This window comes from Theropithecus gelada, chromosome 10 (assembly GCF_003255815.1).
Source record: "Theropithecus gelada isolate Dixy chromosome 10, Tgel_1.0, whole genome shotgun sequence".
NCBI classification, from domain to species: domain Eukaryota; kingdom Metazoa; phylum Chordata; class Mammalia; order Primates; family Cercopithecidae; genus Theropithecus; species Theropithecus gelada.
Genome location: NC_037678.1, coordinates 65,023,203 through 65,045,444, shown reverse-complemented (window position 1 = coordinate 65,045,444; position 22,242 = coordinate 65,023,203). Strand labels below are relative to the sequence as shown.

At 47.7% G+C, this 22,242-nt stretch overlaps 1 long non-coding RNA gene and 1 pseudogene across 1 annotated transcript; both read right to left on the bottom strand.

The window, feature by feature from the left end:
* Nucleotides 1-1,756: 1,756 nt before the first annotated feature.
* LOC112632474 lies at nt 1,757-17,896 on the bottom strand (annotated as a pseudogene).
* A 136-nt stretch (nt 17,897-18,032) lies between these two features.
* On the bottom strand, nt 18,033-21,807 carry LOC112632675. Its single transcript, XR_003121429.1, has 3 exons — nt 21,519-21,807; nt 20,782-20,891; nt 18,033-18,174 (listed from the first exon to the last, which is right to left on the bottom strand). It is a non-coding gene; the product is annotated as an uncharacterized LOC112632675 (long non-coding RNA).
* Nucleotides 21,808-22,242: the final 435 nt, after the last annotated feature.

Genomic DNA, 22,242 nt, shown 5'->3' with positions numbered 1-22,242 from the left:
TGTGGTAGCTGGTTAGAAGGTGCTGTTTTAAATATTTGCCCCCTTAAAACTCATGTTGAAATTTAATTCCCAATGTGGCAGTATTGAGAGGTGGGGCCTTTAAGAGGTGATTGGATCATGAGGGCTCTGCCTTCATAAATGGATTAATCCATTTATGGATCAATGGATTGATGGGCTAATGGATTAATGGGTTATCATGGGAGAGGGACTGCCACTGCCATTGAGCAGGAGCCACTCTATGGTCACCACTGGAACCACTGACCCTGCTGGAACCCACACTTGTCTGTGGTCAACTGAAATTGTCTATTGCTACTGCTGCTAAGTTTCGTCTCTTGCTAGAACCTTCCATTTATAAGAATGCTTTATAAGAAGGAGATCTGAGCTAGCACGCTCAGCCCCTTCTCCCTGTGATATTCTGTGTCACCTAGGGTCCCTGCGAAGTGTCCCTATCAGCAAGAAGGCCCTCACCAGATGTGGCCCCTTGATCTTGGACCTCTAGCCTGCATAACTGTAAGAAATAAATTCATTTTCTTGATAAATTACTCAGTTTCAGGTATTCCATTATAATCTAAAGAAAATGTACTAAGATAGAAGGTGAGATTCTAGATCATCTTTTCTTATCTGAATTTCTTATCTGAATTTTCTTATCTGAATTATGGTCATCTTTTCTTATCTGACCAGCCTCCTCGCTGGTCACCCTGCCTCCAACCTTGTCTCTTCCAGGTCATTTTCTTTTTGTTTTTTTCAATCTATAGGTTTTTTTTGTTGTTGTTGTTAGAAAATAAATTAAGCATTCTCACTAGAGACTGAAGAAGGAAATTAACAATCTTATAATTCTAGAACACGCAAACTTCATGATAAAGGATTCTCAGTTTTCAAAGTGTGAGGTGCTCTTTCACAGATACATTCTTGGGGTGGGGGGTGTAAGTTTTTCTCAGATATTTTACATTTTGTGCTTTAATTCTTGTTGGTACTCTAAATCAAATAAATACACAGTGTTCAGGATTATCTGGATGGCCATCTTAAATAACAGTGTGTCCCACATGACCATAGCCTCTGCAATTGTGCCTCTGATCCATGTGACACCAAGATCAACTATGCTTAACTTTTCATATGATTTCTCCAATTGGGTCCTGAGACCTTTCACAGAATTGTTGAACATTTCCCATGAGATCTGTGAGAGGACAAGGTGGAGAACACTGGTTCAGAGCAGTGATTCTCAAGGTGAGATGGGATGGGGTAGGGTTGAGTGGAGAGATGTGTGTAATTTGAAAGAACACATTCAAAATACCCACTGATTTCATAACACCAACTCCATAAAGTCAAGCAGTGAAATGATTTCAGCTAATGGGTAGTAGCGGAAAACAAACTATGGATTCATCATTGTGGAGAAGGAGTCTGGATAGACATAGTTGAAAAACACCGGCTTAGAGGTAGAGGCATGTTGACACATGGAGAACAGTAGGAAACGTGTGCCAAAGACAAAGAATAATTGAGGGTCAGTGAGCGAATCCTGGGCCAGAACTTGTCACAGTCTTCTGAAAACCAAAGAGCGTATCCAGAAGAAAACCAAGATGGTCCGTCAACCTTCTTGGCCCTGTGGTTAAGAACAAGTTGATCCACTTTTAAATACTGAGCCAAAAGAAGAAAAAAAAGCTGTTTGTGCCCCCAGATTCATCCACCAAGAAGTGATGTCATCATTTGCAATGGCATCCAGCTCTTGAGAAGGGGCATCAGTGTGGGGCCTGCTCTGTGGTTACTGTAGAGCTCCAGTCTGCTTTAACCATGTCAGCAGTCCCCCGCTGTGTTGCATAGTGACTAGATCACTGCATCTACCTGTACCATCTTTACCAATAAAGACTCAAGGCACCGTTCTTGCTCCCATGAGCTGTTTCAAATAATCTTGAATCTCGTTGTTATGGTTAGTAGCTGTGATATCAACAGCTACTAGTGGGAGTTGTAGGACGGTGGGGTTGTTGAACACAACCACCTTCCCAGGCTGGATTTTGCAGTTCACAAACTCTTGAGCCACGCCGATGGGCTGTGATCTCCCTGGGAGGAATCCTTAGTTGCAGGCATTGCTTGGGGTATTGAGCTCATTTATTTATTTCCTTCCTTCCTTCCTTCCTTCCTTCCTTCCTTCCTTCCTTCCTTCCTTCCTTCCTTCTTTGCTTCTTTCTTTCTTTTGTCTCACTCTGTTACCCAGGCTGGAGTGCAGTGATGCAATCACAGCTCACTGCAGCCTCGAACTTCTGGGCTCAAGCAATCCTCTCACCTCAGCCTCCTGAGTAGCTAGGACTACAGGCATGAGCCACTATGCCTGGACAATTTTTGTATTTTTTGTAGAGACAGGGTCTTGCCATGTTGCCCGGGCTGGTCTCGAACTCCTGGGCTCGAGCAATCCTGTCTCGGCCTCCCAAAGTGTTGGGATTACAGACATGAGCCATCGCGACTGGCCCCTCCTAGGTCATTTTCCACATGATGAACCAGAGCGTCTTTCAAAACCATTCCAATGAAGCACCCTCCTTGCCAACCCCTGTCCCAAATCAAGACCCATCAATAGCTCTCTGGTGCTCAGAATTAAACTTGCCATTCCAGACCTTTCCTAATCTGGCCCCTATGGAACTCCCCAGCCTCTGCATGCATGATCTCTCCTTGCCTTGCAGGTTATCATCTAGTTGCCCTGAATCACCTGCAGCCCCCTGAACATGCCATGCTTTATTTACTCAACTGATACTTATTAAGCATCCACTGTGTGCCTGACCATGTTCTAGGCACTGGGGAATTGGCAGAAGACAATTCGGGCAGTTTCTTCTTTCAAGAATCTCTCCTTCAAGCCTTTGTACATGCTGTTCCCTTTGTTCGGAATGTTCTTTCTGACCTGTTTCCCATCCCTTTTCCTCCTTTCACCTTGGTATCTGCCACCTTCAGAGCTGAGCTGAGGCGACACCTGCTTAGGGAGTCTTTCTGGACCCCAACCCCTCTCCCCAGACTGTTTGGATATTTCCTTTATACTCCTACAACTCCCCAGCTCCCCAAGCTTCCTCTAACCTAAACATGGATCTCTGAATTGTCACTGTCGGTTTATACTCCTGGAATATAGAGTTTAGAGCTCCTGGAGGGTGGGACCATGTCTGATTTGGGTCTGTGTCCCTAGGCTTAACAGCATCTGGCACGTGAATTTATTGAATGAATGAACGAATGAATGAATAACCATGGACTAGAAAAGCAGGAAACACTTTTTGGAGGGAAATGACCATGCAGGTCTTGAAAGGGGCACCCGAGATCATTCCAAACAGAGACCAGAGGACTCAGGGTCCTTGTTTCCTCTGGATCCCATTATCCTCAGCCTCAGCAACCAGGTGCTTCGAGATCTGCTCCTACTGAACTCTCCAGCCCTATTTATGTGTTCTCTCAACCCAGATTCAGCCCTTTGAGCCAAATAGGATTTCAGATTTGGGCTCAGCCAGATCCTGGCTGTGTAAACTTGGAAAATAACTCCACCTCTCTGTGACTCAGTTTTCTCACCTTTAAAATTGTTTAGATCAGGGGTCCCCAACCATGGGGACACAGACTGGCACGGGTCCATGGCCTGTTAGGAACTGGGCCGCATAGCAGGAGGTGAGCATTACTCTGCCTGAGCTCTGCCTCCTGCCAGATCAGCAGCAGCATTAGATTCTCATAGGAGCACGAACCATGTTGGGAACTGTGCACGTGAAGGATCTAGGTTATGTGCTCTTTATGAGAATCCAATGCCTGATGATCTAAGGTGGAATGGTTTCATCTCAAAATCACTCCCCCACCCCACTACCATTCTGTGGGAAAATTGTTTTCCTTGAAACTTGTCCGTGGTGCCAGAAAAGTTGGGGACTGCTGGTTTAGATGATTTCTGCCTCCCAGGGCTTTTGTGAAATCTCCAGGCAATAACCCATGTAAAGCATGAGCCTCAGGGCTGGGGCCGTAGGCAGCACTCAGTGAGTGGTACTCTTATTGTTATTGCTTATGCTGAGAGCAGTGGGGAGTCATGGCAGCTTTCAGCAGGGGTGGGAGTCATGGGGTTGGATTTGCTCCTCAGATCTCCAGAGGGGACTCTGGGGAGGACAACCCAGACAGGGCAAGACAGAAATGGGCTGGTGCAGGCTGGTAATTTACACAGCTCTCAAAATCAGATCATTAATGCTTTTGGCCAACGGCTATTGTAAAAAATTTAGAGTAAAATAAAAAATACAATTTAATCTTCAGAGCAAATTATAAAACACAAAGCAGAAACAAATTAGACAGGCAATACAATCTCATTGAAGCAAACCAGTTTTCCCGGGGACAACTCTGGGCTGGGTCAGAAACCACTTCTGCTGGGCCCCCATAGCACAGAACCAGGTGACAGGAAGAGTCACAAACATATGTGTGGCTTCTAGGGACTTGAGTTTCCAGATTCACCCTCTCTTTTGTTTAAAAATCAATTTAAAAATTATTGCAATGCCGGGTGCGGTGGCTCACGCCTGTAATCCCAGCATTTTGAGAGGCTGAGGTGGGAGAATCACATGAGTCTAGGAGTTCGAGGCCTGCCTAGGCAACAGCAAGACCTCATCTCTACAAAAAGTTTAAAAATTAGCCAGGTATGGGGGTGTGTACCTTAGTCCCAACTATTCAGGAGGCTGAGCTGGGAGGATCACTTGAGCCCAGGAGGTCAAGGCTGCAGTGAGCTATGATTGTGCCACTGCACACAATTAAATATTCAATTATTGCTAAAGACATAAGCTGAAAAATCTCCCTCCCACCCCAGGCTCTCAGTGTCCCTTTCACCAATAATAATGTATTGTTTATGTCACCTGAAAATTCCCATCCCTTTGCAAGTCCAGATACACACAGATAATTCCTTTGTTTCCAATACAGTTAATATTTTACACTCTGCTGTTTTCACTTAATGATGTGTCTAGGAGATCTTTCATATTAGGGTTTGTTTGTTTGTTTGTTTTTGAGGCAGAGTCTCGCTCTGTTGCCCAGGCTGGAGGGCAGTGGCATGATCTTGGCTCACTGCAGTCTCTGCCTCCTGGGTTCAAGTGATTCTCCTGTTGCGGCCTCCTGAGTAGCTAGAATTACAGGTGTGCGATACCCCACATGGCTAATTTTTGCATTTCTAATAGAGACAGGGTTTCCCTATGTTGGCCAGGCTGGTTTTGAACGCCTGGCCTCAAGTGATCCACCCACCTCGGCCTCCCAAAGTGTTGGGACTATAGGTATGAGCCACCATGCCTGGCCCATATTAGTTCTTTTAGCAGCTGTATAATAATCCAGTATATGAATAGACCATAATTTATTTAACCAGACCCTACTAATGGATATTCACGGTGTTTCTTCAGTGAGTTTGTAAGATAAATTTCTAGAAGTAAGGTTGATGATTAAAGGATACAGGCATTCTTGATGTTGGTAAATGTTTCCAAATTACCCACTTTTAAGGGGTTACTATTGATGCTCTCTCTAGAGCCCATTGGATTTTTTACAGGTTTGGGGTGCTTCCCCCAACCTCTGCGTACTTTTTTTTTTTTTTTGAGACAGAGTCTCGCTCTGTTGCCCAGGCTGGAGTACGGTGGCACAACTTTGGCTCATTGCAACCTCCACCTCCTGGATTCAAGTGTTTCTTGTGCTTCAGCCTCTTGAGTAGCTGGGACCACTGGTGTGGACCACCACGCCCTGCTAATTTTTGTATTTTCAGTAGAGATGGGGTTTCCCCATAATGGCCAAACTGGTCTCAAACCCCTGGCCTCGAGTGATCTGCCTGCCTCGGCCTCCCAAATTGCTGGGATTACAGGTGTGAGCCACCGCATCTGACCATGAGTTGCTGTAAGAGAAGAGTTTATGCCCATGACCTTCGTTGGAGGCCTATTCTTCAGCTACTGGAGCTGCCTTGTCCATGGAACGAACCTGAAATGCCCGGCTGTTAAACTCCACCTTGGGGGACTTATCAACAACAGACTGGGACAGGAGTGTGAAAGCCCGGTTTCCTTGCCTGGAGACTGTTTTACACTCCAGAGCTCCCTGTGGGACATGGCTGAGGCTGGGACTTTGCTGAAAGTCTCACTGGGGTAGGTGTGCACTCTAAGATGGCCCTAAGGGGCTTGCCTGCTGGCACTCACACCCTTGTGTGATCCCTTCCCTTTGAGTGTAGGCTGTGATGTGATGTCACTTCTAAGATGAAGTGATAAAAAGTCCATGGTGGGCCAGGTGCGGTGGCTCATGCCTGTAATCCCAGCACTTTGGGAGGCTGAGGTGGACAGATCATGAGGTCAGGAGTTCAAGACCAGCCTGGCCAACATGGTGAAACCCCATTTCTACTAAAAATACAAAAATTAGCTGGGTGTGGTGGCAGGCACCTGTAATCCCAGCTACTTGGGAGGCTGAGGCAGAGAATTGCTTAAACCTGGGAGGCGGAGTTTGCAGTGAGCCAAGATCATGCCACTGCACTCCAGCCTGGGTGACAAGAACAAGACTCCATCTCAAAAAACGAGAAAAAAAAGACTATGGCTTCTGTCTTGGGGTGATCCTCTATTTCTCTCTCTCCCTTTCAGGGCTGTCTCTCTCTAGGGCAAGCAAGCTGCCATGATATGATATGATATGATATGATATGATATGATATGACATGATATGATATGACATGATATAACATGATATGATATGCCATGATACTTCAGCCATCTGCCATCTGAAGTGGTGGGGAACTGATGTCTCTGGCCAACAGCCAGTGAGGACTGGAGGCCTGTCCACACTCACAAGAGTGAGTTTAGAAGTGGATCTTCCCCAAGTTGAGCCTTTGATTTTTTGAGACAGGGTCTTGCTCTGTTGCCCAGGCTGGAGTGCAGTGGTAAAATCTTGGCTCACTGAAACCTTCACCTCATGGGTTCAAGCGATCCTCATGCCTTAGCCTCCCGAGTAGCAGGGATTACAGGCATGTACCAACACACATGGCAATTTTTGTATTATTAGTAGAGATTGGGTTTTACCATGTTGGCCAGGCTGGTTTTCAGCTCATGACCTCAAGTGATCTGCCTGCCTTGGCCTCCCAAAGTGCTGAGATTACGGGAGTGAGTCACCACGCCTGCCCGGCCTCCTAGTTGAGTCTTGAGGTGATTGAGTGAGCCCCAGCCAACATTTTGACTGCCTGCACCCCCGAGAGACCCTGAGACACAACCATTTAATGAAGCCACTCCTGGGTTCCTGACCACAGAAACTGAGATGATCACTGCTTGTTGTTTCAGATGCTAAGTCTGGGCTAATGTGTTATGCAGCAATAAATAACCAATGCATCTTGCTGGGCTTCCTTCCCTTCCTGTCCTGCCTCCCGCACTTCCTCCCCAGTCTTCCCTGGGAGCACTCTTTTTTTTTTTTTGAGATGGAGTTTCACTCTTGTCGCCCAGGCTGGAGTGCAATGGGGCGATCTCAGCTCACTGCAACCTCCGCCTCCCAGGTTCAGTGGTTCTCCTGCCTCAGCCTCCTGAGTAGCTGGAATTACAGGTGCCTGCCACCAGGCCCAGCTAATTTTTAAAATTTTTTTAGTAGAGACGGGGTTTCTTGGCCAGGCTAGTCTCAAACTCCTGACCTCATGATCCGCCCGCCTTGGCCTCCCGAAGTGCTGGGATTACAGATGTGAGCCACCGTGCCTAGCCTGGAGCACTCTGTTAATACACCACTTGCACAGATATCCTTGTCTGCTTCTGGGGAACCCAACTCAACACACCCCTATAGGCTTGTGCTAATATACATTGTTGGTATTTGGAGGAGGAGGAACTGTTTTCCCCACGGTTTCACCTACACCATGCACATTAAAGTTTTACACACAAATATAGCCTCAAACTGGACAAGCCAAAATAACTTTAATCCCAAAGAGAGTTCCACGGGGAGGTCTGGGTTTTGGGGCTGCAGTCACTGACTCACTGCCACTGACCCACCTGCAGCACTTCCTGTACATTCCCACCTTTCTGACTTTGCTTAGGCTGGGCCTCACCCTCACTTCACCTGCCTATCTTGTCATCCTTCCCATAAGGCCCAGATCCTAAATACCCGTCCTTCAGAGAATCTCCTGACCTCTCCGTCTAGAAGCGATGCTTCCCTCCCCTCGAGCTCCCTTCACCCTCTGTGCCTCCTTCTGATGGCTTTCTGATGGGTTTTACCCAACTTATCATTTCTGCTCAAGTATTATCTCCCTGCCTGCACAAAGAGCTCTTTGCAGGCTGAGATCCACCTCCCCGGAGGGTGGTTGGTATAGAGAAGTCGTGGAGACACTGTGCGAATGAACACCGAGACTCAGGGATGTCCTGGTGGGCCAGATGGCAGCCATCCTGAACTCCCTACTCTCTGTCTACCCCACACCCAGTGGCCCTCCTCCCTCATCCCCCTCCCTAGCATCCCTCAACCACTGTATTAGTCCGTTTTCACACTGCTATAAAGAGCTACCTGAGACTGGGTAATTTATGAGAAAAAGAGTTTAATTGACTCACCGCTCTGCAGGCTTCACAGGAGGCATGACTGGGAGGCCTCAGGAAACTTACAGTCACGGCGGAAGGTGAAGGGGAAGCAAGGACCTTCTTCACATGGTGGCAGGAGAGAGAAAGACCGAAGAGGGAAGTGCCACACATTTTTAAACCATCACATCTTGTGATAACTCACTCACTATCATGAGAACAGCAAGGGGGAAATCCGCCCCCATGATACGGTCACCTCCCACCAGGCCCCTCTCCCAATTTGAAATGTGATTTGGACAGGGACACAAATCCAAACCATGTCAACCATGCTCTGGTTGAGACCTCATCACCTGTGCTGACAAGCAAGGCTCCCCCATGCCACTGCTGCTCTCCCTTCCCCCTCACTCTTGCTGCCCCTGCTACCCCCACTGTCTATTCCAGCCACACACAGCTACTCGTAGTTCTCAGAAACCATACTCGCTGCCATTTTCGGAGCCATGTCTCAGGCCCTGTGCTAAGCATTTTACATCCTCATGGTTGCTGTGGTGGGGGTACTATTTTCAGCCCCATTTTACAGGCAAGAAAACCAAGGCACAGAGAAGCTAAGTGTACACAGCCCACAAGAAGCTGAGGCAGCTGCTCTTGGTGCTCTGCTGCCTTTTTCGTCTTCCCTGGGGGTCACCAGTAGACGGCTCTTGGACATGCCTCACCCAAGGGCATTCTTTGGCCTCCTGAAGGCTGCTCAGCCAGCAGGGGCAGTTCAGAAGTCACAGAGTTCAAACCTCAGGAGCAGCCCTCAATCAATGGGGAGGAGTCTCGCTTCCTCGTCCCTCGCAGGGACAATGTTGCGTGCACTTTCTCTGAGTCCTCAGCAGGATGACCTCCAGTTGCCTGCTCACGAGCACACCGTATTAACCTCTTTCCCTTCCCAGTCTCACATCTCCACTCTTTCAACATGCTAGGACCACCTCCCAGATAGACCATGTGCACCCAAATCCTTGTCTCAGGATCTGTTTTGGGGAAAACCAACAGGAAGCAACAGCAGAGAGGAATTTGCACCCAGTCTGCCTGCTTGGGGCCACTCTGCTGCCCAGACATCCAGACATGACTGGCTGTGCCAATGGCTTCATGCTCCTGTCCATCTTGCTCCAAACCCACCCATCTCTGCCCGCTCGCCTCTGTTTAAAAGACCCTACTTACATAGATTTTTGTGTTTTTTGGGGATGAGTTTTTTGGGGATGGAGTCTTGCTCTGTAGCCCAGGCTGGAGTGCAGTGGCACGATCTTGGCTCACTGCAACTTCTGTCTCCCGGGTTCAAGTGATTCTCCTATTTCAGCCTCCAGAGTAGCTGGGATGACAATACATTTTTTTTTTTTTTTTTTTTTTTTTTTAGTAGAGATAGGGTTTCGCCATGTTGGCCAGGCTGGTCTCAAACTCCTGACCTCATGTGATCCACCCGCCTTGGCCTCCCAGAGTGCTGGGATTATAGGCGTGAGCGACCGCACCCAGCCTTACATAGATATTCATAAGAAAATTTATCTGACATCCTTTTTCCCACTTAGAATTGACCACTCCCTTAGGATCTCAACAGACAGACATCTCCCCAGCCCCCATCACATCCCAGTGCCCTTATTTGTGGGCTTTGGGCACCATCTACCAACCTGGGAGGTCCTACTCTTGGAGAACTTGCTCTCGTGTCTTCTTCACTATGGAAATACCCAGGTCCACCTAGGACTAAACACACAGCAGGTGCTAATCCACCTTTGAATCCTCTGTGGCCCCAACCACAGATCTCTCCTCCTCCTTTTGCCCCCTCACCCCTTTCCACATCGCCGCCCACCCATTTTACATCATTTCCAAGAGGCACACTACTGTTTCCATCATTTTGCTGGCCTGCTTGGCCACCCTCAGGGTGTCTCACCCTCTCATTCTCTGATACATGGTTTCTCTGTCTCTCTTTCTCTCTGCAGACTTCTATCTCACTCCATCGCACTCATTTATTTTCCTATCTGCCTCCCCAACTGGATTGTGAGTCCTTTGAGGCCCTAATGTATCTTGTTTATCGCTATATCCACACTGTGCCCTTAGTGCATTCTCTACTACAGAGTGCATGCTAATAAATGTTTGTTGAATGGATGAATTAATTAACTACTTAATACACGTATCCCCAGATCCCTCAATGGAAGGACATAGTAACTGGCATAAATTCTAAGGATTGTAAGTGACAGAAACCCAACTCAAGCTAGCTTAAGCAAAAGAAGAAACGTATTGACTTAACTACTAGGAAGTCCAAGTAGACTTCAGGCATGGCTGGATCTAGAAACCAAACAAAGTCAATGGTTGACTCTCACCCATCTTCCTTCTCTCTGTGTATATCTCTTTGCCTCTCTGTATCTTTTTTCATGTTGGCTCTGTTTCTCTTCCAGTTTTGATCTCATTCTCCTCTATCATAGTCAGGTGCAAATGCAAGACTTAGTCCTCTCTCTCTGGGCCTCAATTTCCCTCATCTGTAAAGCAAAGAGTCAATTCAACCTTTGCTCTCTAAGCCTCCTTCATAGCAATGTAGTCTTAAAGGGGATCTAAGATAACTTTCTCATTTTCTAGTTAGGAAAAACTGAGGCCCAGAGAAGCAAGTGATTTGTTCAAGGTTACCCAACAAGTTAGGGGCGGGGCTGACACCATAACCCAAGTCTCAAACCTTCATAAAAAAAAGACAATATTATTTTTGACACAGAGAACCCCAGAGAGAAGGGCCTTGATACTGAGTCAGAGTCACCCACCTCCTCTCTGCTTCCACCCTATCCTATGCAAATGCTGAGAATCCTGGACCACTGAAGGTTTTGTATCAAGTGCTTGTACCTCCCATACTCCCAGACCTGGGTTTGAAAATCAGCTCCACCACTTGGCAGCTGTGGCCCTGGCAAGTCATTTCTCATCTAAGTCTCTGCTTTTTTCGTCTGGAAAATGGGACAATGAGCCCTACCTTCTGGGTTGTTGTGAGGACTCCAGGAGGAGATGAGAGTAAATCTCTTAGCAAGGCCTTGCATGAGGTAGTAGGTCATAACTCATCCCAGTTAGACTGGGACAATCCCAGTTTTAAAACTTAAACTCTTGGCCGGTTGTGTAGCTTGTGCCTGTAACCCCAGCACTTTGGAAGGCTGAGGCGGGAGGATCACCTGTGTCCGGGAGTTCAAGACCAACCTGGGCAACATAGTGACACCTCATCTCTGCAAATTATTAAAATATTAGCTGGGTATGATGGTGCATGCCTGTAGTTCCAGCCACTCAGGAGGCTGAGGTGTGAGGATCACTTGGGCCTGGGAGGTCAAGGGTGCAGTGAGCCAAGATCTCACTACAGCACTCCAGCCTGGTTGACAGAATGAGACCCTATCTCAACAAACAAACAAACAAAAAACTAACTTAAAGTCTTACATCGCAGGAAGCTGTTGGTCCTAGGCAAATCTGATGACTGGTTACATACGTCGTTTGGATGTGTGTCCCTTTCCAAATCTCATAGTGAACTGTAATCCCCAATGTTGGAGGTGGGGCCTGATGGGAGGTGACTGGATCATGGGGGCATATTTCTCATGAATGGTTGAGCGCCATCCCTCTTGGTACTGTCCTTGTGCTAGTGAGTGAGTTCTTGTGAGATCTGGTGGTTTAAAAGTGTGTAGTACCTCTCCCCTCACTCTTTTGCTTCTCCTCCCACCATGTAAGGAGGTGGTTCCCCTTCACCTTCTGCCAAGATTGTAAATTTCCTGAGGTGTCCCAAGAAGCCGAGCAGATGCCAGCATCATGCTTCCTGTTCAACCTTCAGAACTGTGAGCCAATTAAATTTCCTTTCTTTATAAGTTACCCAGTCTCAGTTATTTCTTTATAGCAATGTGAGAACGGATTAATACAGCTATCTTCTCAGTCAGACACCTATACCGGGAGGCAGGGAGGAAGCAGTATTCTCAGAAGATCCCATAAATCAGGCCTGAACAAAGCCAGATATCTCAGAAGGATGGAAGAATCTTGCCCAAGATAATGCTGAGAAGCATCTTTCTGGGTCTTTGGGCCCTTTGAAGTTTGGAGCAATTTGTACAGCAAGAAGCCTGGGAGGCTGTTTCTGCCTCCTCCTCCACCTGTCTGTCCCTCCAGCTTCTTGGACATTCAGAGGCTCTCAGAAACTCTGACTCCAAGAACACATAGCTGGAGAAGACCCTGATTCTCACCCAATCTCACTGGGCACTCTCCCACTGTACAGATGGCAAAACCAAAGCCCTGAGAGGGAAGCCCCTTGTCCAAAGTCTCATGGCAGACTGTCTCCAGCACGACTGACCTTGCAGATATGCTTCTGGGTGCTTTCAGTGAAAATTCAGCTTACACCCATGCTGGGAGTAGGGGTTGGGGGAGACGAGTGATGTCTGTGTGGCAAGGGGAATGAGCAGAGGCTCAAAGCCCAGCTCCCCAAGCCACAGACTTGCTGAGTGACTCCCCTGGGCCTCGGTGACCCATCAGTGAAACGAAGGTGATAATCTCGCCTGGGGTGCCCTGGGCGCCATGGCTAAGTGACAGAGAGCAGTGGGCAGTGTTAGTCCTTGTATGGCTAGCAGAGCAGAAATAGTCTTCAAAGACTGATTTTAGTGTGTCTGGAATCTTGGGCATTCCCGGATTACCCCTTAGCTACCACCTGTACTATTAGTTACTTAATACATTTCTTTAAAATAACTTAAAAAATATTTTAAAGGAATATGAAACATTACTTGTTATGATGTACTATATATATATATACACACATGCGCGCGCGCGCGCGCACACACACACACACACACACACACACACATACACACATATTTTTTTTAAAGATGGATCTTGCTCTGTTGCCCAGGCTGGAGTGCTGTGATGTGATCTTGGCTCACTGCAACCTACACCTCCCAGGTCCAAGTGATTCTCCTGCCTCAGCCTGCCAACTAGCTGGGACTACAGGCGCATGCCACCATGCCTGGCTAATTTTTGTATTTTTAGTAGAGACAGGATTTCTTCATGTTGGCCAGGCTGGTCTTGAACTCCTGACCTCAAGTAATCTGCTCACCTCAGCCTCCAAAGTGCTGGGATTACAGGCGTGAGCCACCACTCCCGGCCTAGTTATATATATTTTTTCTAGCGCTACTTAAAGTAAATTCAAAGTATTCAAACAAAGAAGTTGGATCCCAGAACGCCTCCAAACCTAGGGTATATCCCCAGCAGCACGCATGTTGTACTTAGTTAAACATTGATCTCATCCTGTCCTTGCTCCCTGCATCCCATTGTAAACTCAGGTCCAGAGAGGAACAGGGATAGAACTGAAGTCACAGAGAGAGTTGGCCACAGGGTGGGTGCTAGAGTCTAGACCCCTCCACTGTTCCCACCATTCCAAGGCAGGAGCCCTTGCTGAAAGAAGGAGCCAGGGCTTTTCCTGCTTCCAGATATTTGCATGTCCTGTGTCCCCACCTGGAAAGCCCTTTCCCCTCAATTGTCCCAGGCCAACTCCCATTCATCCTTCAAAACTCAGTGTAAACAGTCACTTTCTCTGGGGAGCATCCCTGGCAGGCAGAGCAAGTCTGTCTCCCTCATGTGACACCCCATCCCAGATTATAATGACCTGTTTGGGAATCTTTCTCCACGCTGAGACAGGGAGGCCCAGGTCTGGTTCATCTCCGCCCTGAATGTGCTCCCTGGGGCTGGACACCCAGGAGGCTCCGGGCAGCACTGATTAATTAGGGAAATCTGAAAACAGTGGAGCCTAGAGCCCTGGATCAGTCCTGTCTGGGTCCCAAGAGGGACAGGGCCACCAGGCTGGCAGCTTGTCCTGAGTGATGAACTAGTTCAGTCAGGGCCCCCATCACTCCACTAGATACATTTCAGCTGTGGAGAAAGAAGTTCAGGGGCTCACCTGGGTCTGTTGCTTAGCAACAGGAGGCTGTAAATGACATCGCTCCTGACACTTTAACTAACCCCTCCATGGCAGGCGGAGGATAATGAAGGCAAAGGCAGTGAGACGGAATTGAAAGCCAGACTCAGGAGTGAGGCAGGTTCTGGGAAATATGGAAGCCTGCAGCAGGCAGCTGTGGGCCTGGGAATATGGGAGGGGTCTCTGAGACAGTTGGTGGCTGCTTTGTTCCTGGGAGTTCTGTTCAGGAGTCCTGGGCTTACGTTTGCCAGCCTTTAAAGGGGATTTGCTAGGCTTGGTCCCTAATAACAGGTTAATAATTCCAGGGGCACTATGCCTGTAATTCCAGCAGTTGCCACTAGGAGGACAGCAGCAACTTCAAAGGTAGACGACTCAGGGTAGACTTAACTATAAATCTATCAAATCTATGAGTTGGCAGGGAACCTAGTTTAGGAGGGAGCATTTATTAAGCACCTCCCTACTTTTGTTAACTCACAAGATCCTCATAATAACTCCATGATTGGAGAGGTATTCCTACGTTAAAGATGAAGAAACTGAAAGCTATTCATTCAACAAGTATTTGTTGAGCTCCTCTTATAAGACAGGTACTGTTGTAGGGTCTGATAGACAGCAGTGAGCCAGACAGATGGAAATCCCTGCCCTCATGGCATTCTAATCAAGGGATAGATAATAAAGAAGAGAAATAAGTAAAATATATGGTATGTTAGAAAATGACAAGGGCTATGGAGAAAAATAAAGCAGAAAAAAAGATTGAAAGGGACCCAGGGGGAGTAGATACATGGAGTAGTCAGAAAAGGCCTTAGGGAGGGGCATTTGAGCAAAGACCAGCAAGAAGTGAGGAGGAAGTCATGTGACTATTCAGGAGTTGTGCATACCAGACAAAGGTCCTGCGGTAGGTGTAAGCTTGGTGTATTTCAGGTTTGGAAGGAGGCCAGCACAGCTGCTGCTGTGTTAGAAAGGAGGAAAGCAGAAAGACATGAAGTAGGCCATTGTAAAAACTCTGGGTATTTCTCTGAATGAGATGGGAGCCACAGGAGTATGAGTGTTGAATTTGCCAAATAAAAATACAGGATGATGGTTAGGCGAGGTGGCTAATGCCTGTAATCCCAGAACTTTGGGAGGCTGAGGTGGGCAGATTGCCTGAGCCCCGGAGTCTGAGATCAGCTTTAGCAACATGGCAAAACCCCACCCCTACAAAAAATATGAATATGGTGGCATGTGCCTGTAGTCCCAGCTTCTCAGGAGGCTGTGGTGAGAGAATCACCTGAGCCCGGGAAGTTGAGGCTGCAGTGAGCCTTGATTGCACCACTGCACTCCAGCCTGGGCAATGATGTGAGACCTAATCTGAAAAAAACAAAATCCATAAAAGGATGCCCAGTTAAATTTCAACTTCAGATAAAGCACATAAAAATATTTTCATATAAGTATGTCCCCAGTGTCGCATGGGATATGCTTATAATAAAAATTATGTGCTGTTTATCTGAACTTCAAATTTAACTGGGCATCTTGTATTTTATCTGACGAACCAACATGGGAGGGTCTTGAGCAGAGGAGTGACATGGTATGACTTGCATTTCAAGTGGATCTCTCTGGCCAGTGTGTGGTACACAGTCTGAGGGGTGTTATGGTGGAAGCTAGAGGCCCCGTGAAGGGGTCATTACAAATCATCCAGGTAAGAGACGATGGAGATTTGGAGCAAGGCGGTGGTGAGAAGAAGTCAGGTTCTAGACACGTGTTACAGGTAGAACAAGCAGCACTTCCTGTTGGATTAAACGTGGGGTGTGAAAGAAAGAGGTGTCAAAGCTGACTCTGAGGTTTTGGGCCTGAATAGCTGGAAGGATGAAGGAGTCATTTACTGAGATAAAGAAGGGTAAAGAAGAGTAGATTAGTGGGGGAGAAAGGGGAAACTCAGGGGTTCAGGTTTGGGCATTTTAAGTTTGAAATGTTATGAGGCATTCCACAGGGAGATGTGGCATGGAATGCTCTACTGGTTAAATAGTGTCCCTCTAAAATTTGTGTTTACCCAGAACCTGTGAATGTGACCTTATTTGGAACTAAGGTTTTTGCAGATATAATGAAGTTAACATGAGGTCAGACAGGATTAGGGTGGGTCCTAATCCAATGACTGGTGTCCTTATAAGAAGAGGGAAATTTGGGCATAGAGAAATACACAGAGGGAAGATGCTGTGAAGACACTAATACCATATGAAGATGGAGGTGAAGACTGGAGGGAAACATCAAGCCTAGGGATGTCAAGGGTTGCTGGGATCTGCTAGGACAGATCTAGAGGTCTGGAGGAGGGGTTCTGGGTGGGGCTATGACTTAGGGGACATCAGGGCACAGATGATATTAATATATTTTTAAGTTTTTTACTTTTCTTGAGACAGAGTTGTGCTGTGTCACACAGGCTGGAGTGCAGTGGCACAATCTTGGCTCAACTGCAACCTCCTCCTCCCGGGTTCAAGCGATTCGCCTGCCTCAGCCTTCCAAGTAGCTGGGATTACAAGCACGCACCACCGTGCTCAGCTAATTTGCTGTATTTTTAGTAGAGACATGGTTTCACCATATTGGGCAGCTGGTCTTGAACTCCTGACCTCAAGTGATCCACCCACCTCGGCCTCCCAAAGTGTTGGGATTACAGGTATGAGCCACCGCACCCAGCCTGACATTAATATTTAAAGTCATAGATTGGATAAGATCACCAAAGCAGTGAAAGTAGATGAAGAGGAGAGGAGGACCAAGGACTGAGCCCTGGGGCCCCAGACTGAAGACGTGGGAAGTTAAGAGGTAGACAAGGAAGGGTACAGAGAAGCAGCTGCTGGTGAGGTAGGAGGAGCCCCAGTCTAAGGAAAGTGGAGAAAGTGTTTCCAGAAGAAGAGCATGATCCATTGTATCTATTACTGCTTTAGGGGCCAGTAAGATGAAAACAGAGGACTCACCATTGGGCGAGCAGCCTAAAGGTCATTAGTGACTTTGGCCAAGGCAGTTTTTGAGAGGTGGAGGGGGATTAAGCCTGACTGGAGTGAGCTCAAGAGAGAGTGGAGGCCCTGGCAGGCAGATCACTTGAGTCCAGGAGTTTGAGACCAGCATGGATGACATGGTGAAATCCTGTCTCTACAGAAAATACAAAAATTAGCCAGGTATGGTGGTGTGTGCCTGTACTCCCAGCTACTCAGGATGCTGAGGTAGGAGGGAGCCCGGGAGTTGGAGGTTGCAGTGAGCTGAGATTGTGTCACTGCACTCCAGCCTGGACACCAGAGTGAGACCCCATCTCAAAATAATAAAAAACAGAGAGAATGGAAGATTCTTCCTCTTCTTTTTCTTCTTCCTCTTCTTTTTCTTCTTCCTCTCATCCTCTTCTCCCCTCTCCTCCCCCTTTCTCCTTTCCCTTTCTGTCCCCTCTCTTGAAGGTGCCAGCATTACCAGGGACTGAGGAGGCAGCAGGACCAAGAAGGCAGCAGCCTGGCTGGAGACCATGGATGTAGGGGGCCATGGTCACAGTCATCATGATTGGGGTATTGTTTGCATACAGGAGACTGAGCAAACACTGAGGGTAATGGGAGCCAGCTCCCCCTCCCCATCTAATCAGTACCCCAGTCCTGCCAATTGCCCCTCCATAATCTTGTGATCTTCACGCAGTGTGCCTCTACACACATAGTTACTGCAGTTCTATTCATTCATTGATTTAACAAATAGTTTTGAGCCTGCTACTGACTGCTGGATGGAGATCTTAGGATATAGCAGTGAACGACACACAGTCCCTGCCCTCATGAGACTCACATTCTAGAGGAAAAGATAGACATTAATCCAAGAATCACGCAAAGAAATGTTAGATTTCAACAATGATAGGTGCCTTACAGCAGAGGCTCCTAGGGCTTTTAGCACATGATAATGGGAGTTTGACTTGCATTGACTTGAGAAGATAACTTTTGAGTGGAGACCTAGTGGTGGAAGTGTTAGGAGGTAATTAGGCAAAGAGCCAGAGAGAGTGGTCCAGGCAGGGGACACAGGTGGCCAAGGTCTACTGGGCTTGGGGGTTGGGGGTTCACGGGACATGTGAGCAGGGCAAGGTTAGGGAGGAGGAGTGGTGAAGAAGATGAGGCCATGTGCTGGGTGTAGTGGCTCACGCCTGTACTCCCAGCTACTTGGGAGGCCGAGACAGGAGGATTGCTCGAGGCCGGGAGTTTGAGACCAGCCTGGGCGACACAACAAGACCCTGTCTCTACAAAAATAAATCAATACATAAGGCCAAAGGATGAGCAGAGCCCAGACCACGCAGGACCTCATAGGCCATGATAAGGAGTTTGGTTTCTTTCTGAGAGCACTGGGAAGCCAGCATAGGGGTTTAACGAGGTGCAACATTATCTGGTTTGTAATCTTTAAACAATTTTTTAATTGACACATAGTAATTGTGCATATTTATGGGGCATTAATGATGTTTTGATACATATCATGTATGGCAGTCAGATCAGAGTAATTAGCATATCCATCATCTCAAATATTTATCATTTCTTTGTGTTGGGAACATTCAATATCCTTCTTGTAGTTATTTGAAACTAATATATTATTGTTAACTCTAGTCATCCTATACTGGTATAGAACACTAGAACTTATTCTTGGTATCTAGCTGCAATTTTGTATCCTCCAGCAAAACTCTCCCTATCCCCACCCCTTTAACCCTTCCCAGCCTCTGCTAGCGTGTGCTCTACTTTTTACTCCTATGAGATTAGCATTTTTTAGCTTCCACAGATGAGTGATAACATGTGGTGTTTAATTTTCTGTTTCTGGCTTATTTCATTTAACATAATGTTTGTATTCTTAAAAGAGTCTGGCTGATGTCTGGAAAATGGATTGTAAGAGTGTGAGAGTGGAAGCGAGGAGACCAGAAAGGTAGTTTTTGTCGTGTAAGAGAGACAGGATGGTAGCTGGACTAGGGCATCGGACATGGTGGTGGAGAGGAAGCAGGAGACAGAAGTGCTGGGATGAGTGGGATGAATGGTGTCTTGACTGGTGGGGAGGGTGCGTTGAGGAGTTAGACTTTGGGCTTAGTAGCAGGGTGGGTAGTGGGGCTGATCCCCAAGAGCCCAGAAAACAGAGAGAGCAACAGGCTTTGAGGGCTGATGGGGCATTTGGTTTGAGGCTTACTGCAAAATGTCCACAGGGAACATTCGAGCAAGCTGTTGGTTGTGCAGATCACAGTTTAGACTAAGGCAGCGACATCAGCCTCAACTTACAGCAGCAAGCATTTGAACAAGCCTAATTTTTACTTGCCTCAAGGCGCACATGAGAATGAACTGCCCAGGAGAAATGACCTCAGACTGGATCAAGCAGAGAAGGTGTCATGGAGGAGGCAGGACTGGAGCTGGGTCTTGAATGATGGGAAGGATTTGAGGAAGGGAAGGGAGGGTACACCAGGCAGCATGAACAAAGGCCCTGAGGTGAGAATAAGCTTGGGGCATGCTGAGGGTCACAGAAAATGCGGAACAGCCCATTTTAGATGATGGCCACCTCTATGGAGACAGGCAAGGAGGGAAGAGGTCCAGGAAGGGAGGTCAGGAGCTCTCAGAGTTCCTCATAATGTTCTAGTGCTTAAGCTGTGTGCTGGGCAGATGAGCATTTGTTATGTGATTATCTCTATTTTCTTGTTCTTAGATAGAGTCTCTCTGTCACGCAGGCAGGCTCATTGCAACCTTTTCCTTCTAGGCTCAAGCAATCCTCCCACCTCAGCATCCTGAGTAGCTAGTACTACAGGTGCATGCCACCACGCCTGACTAATAAAGTGAGGTCTCACTATGTTGCCCAGGCTGCTCTCAAACTGCTGGACTCCTGTCTCCTTCGGCCTCCCAAAGTGCTGGGATTACAGGCATGAGCCACTGTGCCTGGCCTGATTGACTTTCTATATAAATATTTTTTGTTTTGTTTTGTTTTTGAGATGGTCTGTCATCCAGGCTGGAGTGCAGTGGCGCAATCTTGGCTCGCTGCAACCTCTGCCTCCCGGGTTCAAATGATTCTCCTGCCTCAGCCTCCTGAGTAGCTGGGATTACAGGCAAGCACCACCATGCCTGGTTAATTTTTGCATTTTTAGTAGAGACGGGATTTCACCATGTTGATCAGGCTCCTGACCTTGTGATCTGTCCACCTTGGCCTCCCAAAGTGTTGATTACAGGTGAGAGCCACCGCACCTGGCTGGTGGACTATATTTTGTATGGTTAACATCATTTTTTATAATTCGTGGTCTAGAGGGATGAATAGAGGGGAGAGTAGAGAGGGGTCTCTTAGGCTTGAGTTTACATTGCAGCTTCCTAATGGTGTGACTGTGGGCCTATGGATAAGGGACTTCATGCATTTGAACCTCTTTTGATCTGTAAAATGGGCATGAAGAATTCTTACCTCATCATCTCTCCTTCCCTCCCTCCTTCCCTTTCTTCCTTCTTCACTCCCTCTCTTTCTCTTCCTTCTTTCTGAAAAATATTTACTAAATGTCTACAGTGTGGAAGGCCCTGCACAAGGTCCAAGAGATATGCTCCCTTATGGTACTTACAGTCTTGAGAGGGACAGACATGAATCAACCAAATACATGAATGCACCACTGCAGACAGTGATGAGAGCTATGAAGACAACAAACAAGAGCTTCCGTGGTGGAGAATAAACAGATACTGAGACAGGGTGGCCAGGGAAGGCATTTCAGAGGAGATGCGAAGCAGTCTGCCTTGGAGGGAGTGAAGACAGAGGGGAATGTGTCAGTCAGAGGGCACAGCATGAGCAAAGGTCCTGAGGAGGGAAGCACAGGGGAGCTTTGAATGTTGGTGTTAGCAGTGCAGCCAGCGAGGGGTGGGCAAGGGGGAGAGAGGCATGGCAGGAGAGGCTGGGAAGACATGTGCATTCAGGAACATGGGCTTGCAGAGCACGTAGCACGGTGCTTGGTGTGTGTGCTCAGGAAATGCTGGTGGCCTTTCTTCCCACCCCTTCCTGGGGGCCATGGCTAGGGTGACAAATGGATGTCTGAGGGCAGAAAGGGGGCTTGGAGGCCTGGGAAGCCTCTAAAGAGCACCTATTGTAGCTATGCCGATGAATCTAACGCCTTACTTCCTCCCCAGCATGCCCCAATTGTACGTCCCACTCTTTACCGTATTACCTTGCAGTGCCCTCCCACTGTGACTTGAGTGGACATTGCTCAGCCATAGGACTTGCTCTGGCCAATGGGATGAGAGCAGCAGTGCATCAGGCAGGGGCTTGATAAGGGCTTCTGTGGTTGGGCTTGCCTGCTTGCGCCTCAGCTACTGCCACAAGAACATGCCTAGCATAGCCTGCTGGTCCTGGGAGGAGGAGTTGGCAGAGCTGAGCTACCCCAGCCAAGACAACCCAGCTGACCCAGACTTGCAAGTTAATTAAATGCTGTTTGTTGTTTACCAGGGGGATTTTTCTGGCTGTTCTGTGTGCAGCACTCAGTTCCTTGCTCCAGTGGGGTCCATGGATGCTGGGTCTTTTCTGCCTTCACCCAAGCCCAGGAATACTAGAAGAGAGATGGTTGGGCCAAGCCTAGGATTCTGACCTTGGACCTGCTGAAGCCTCACCCTAGGCACCAGGAAAGCCCTTCTCCATATGGGGTCTCAGTTTTACCATCCATTTAATGAAACATCTGGCCCTGATTGCCAAGGCCCTCATAGGGACTAAGAGCTCATTGTCCAAATATGACTATGTCCCTCCCTTACTTAAAACACTCAGTGGCTCTCCATCGCTCTCAGAGAGAAGTTGAAGCTCCCTAGACTGCATTCAAGGCTCTGCATGACTTTCCTCCTGTCCACATCTGCTGTACAGCTCCTACCACTCGCTCTTTGCTTCAGCCATGCC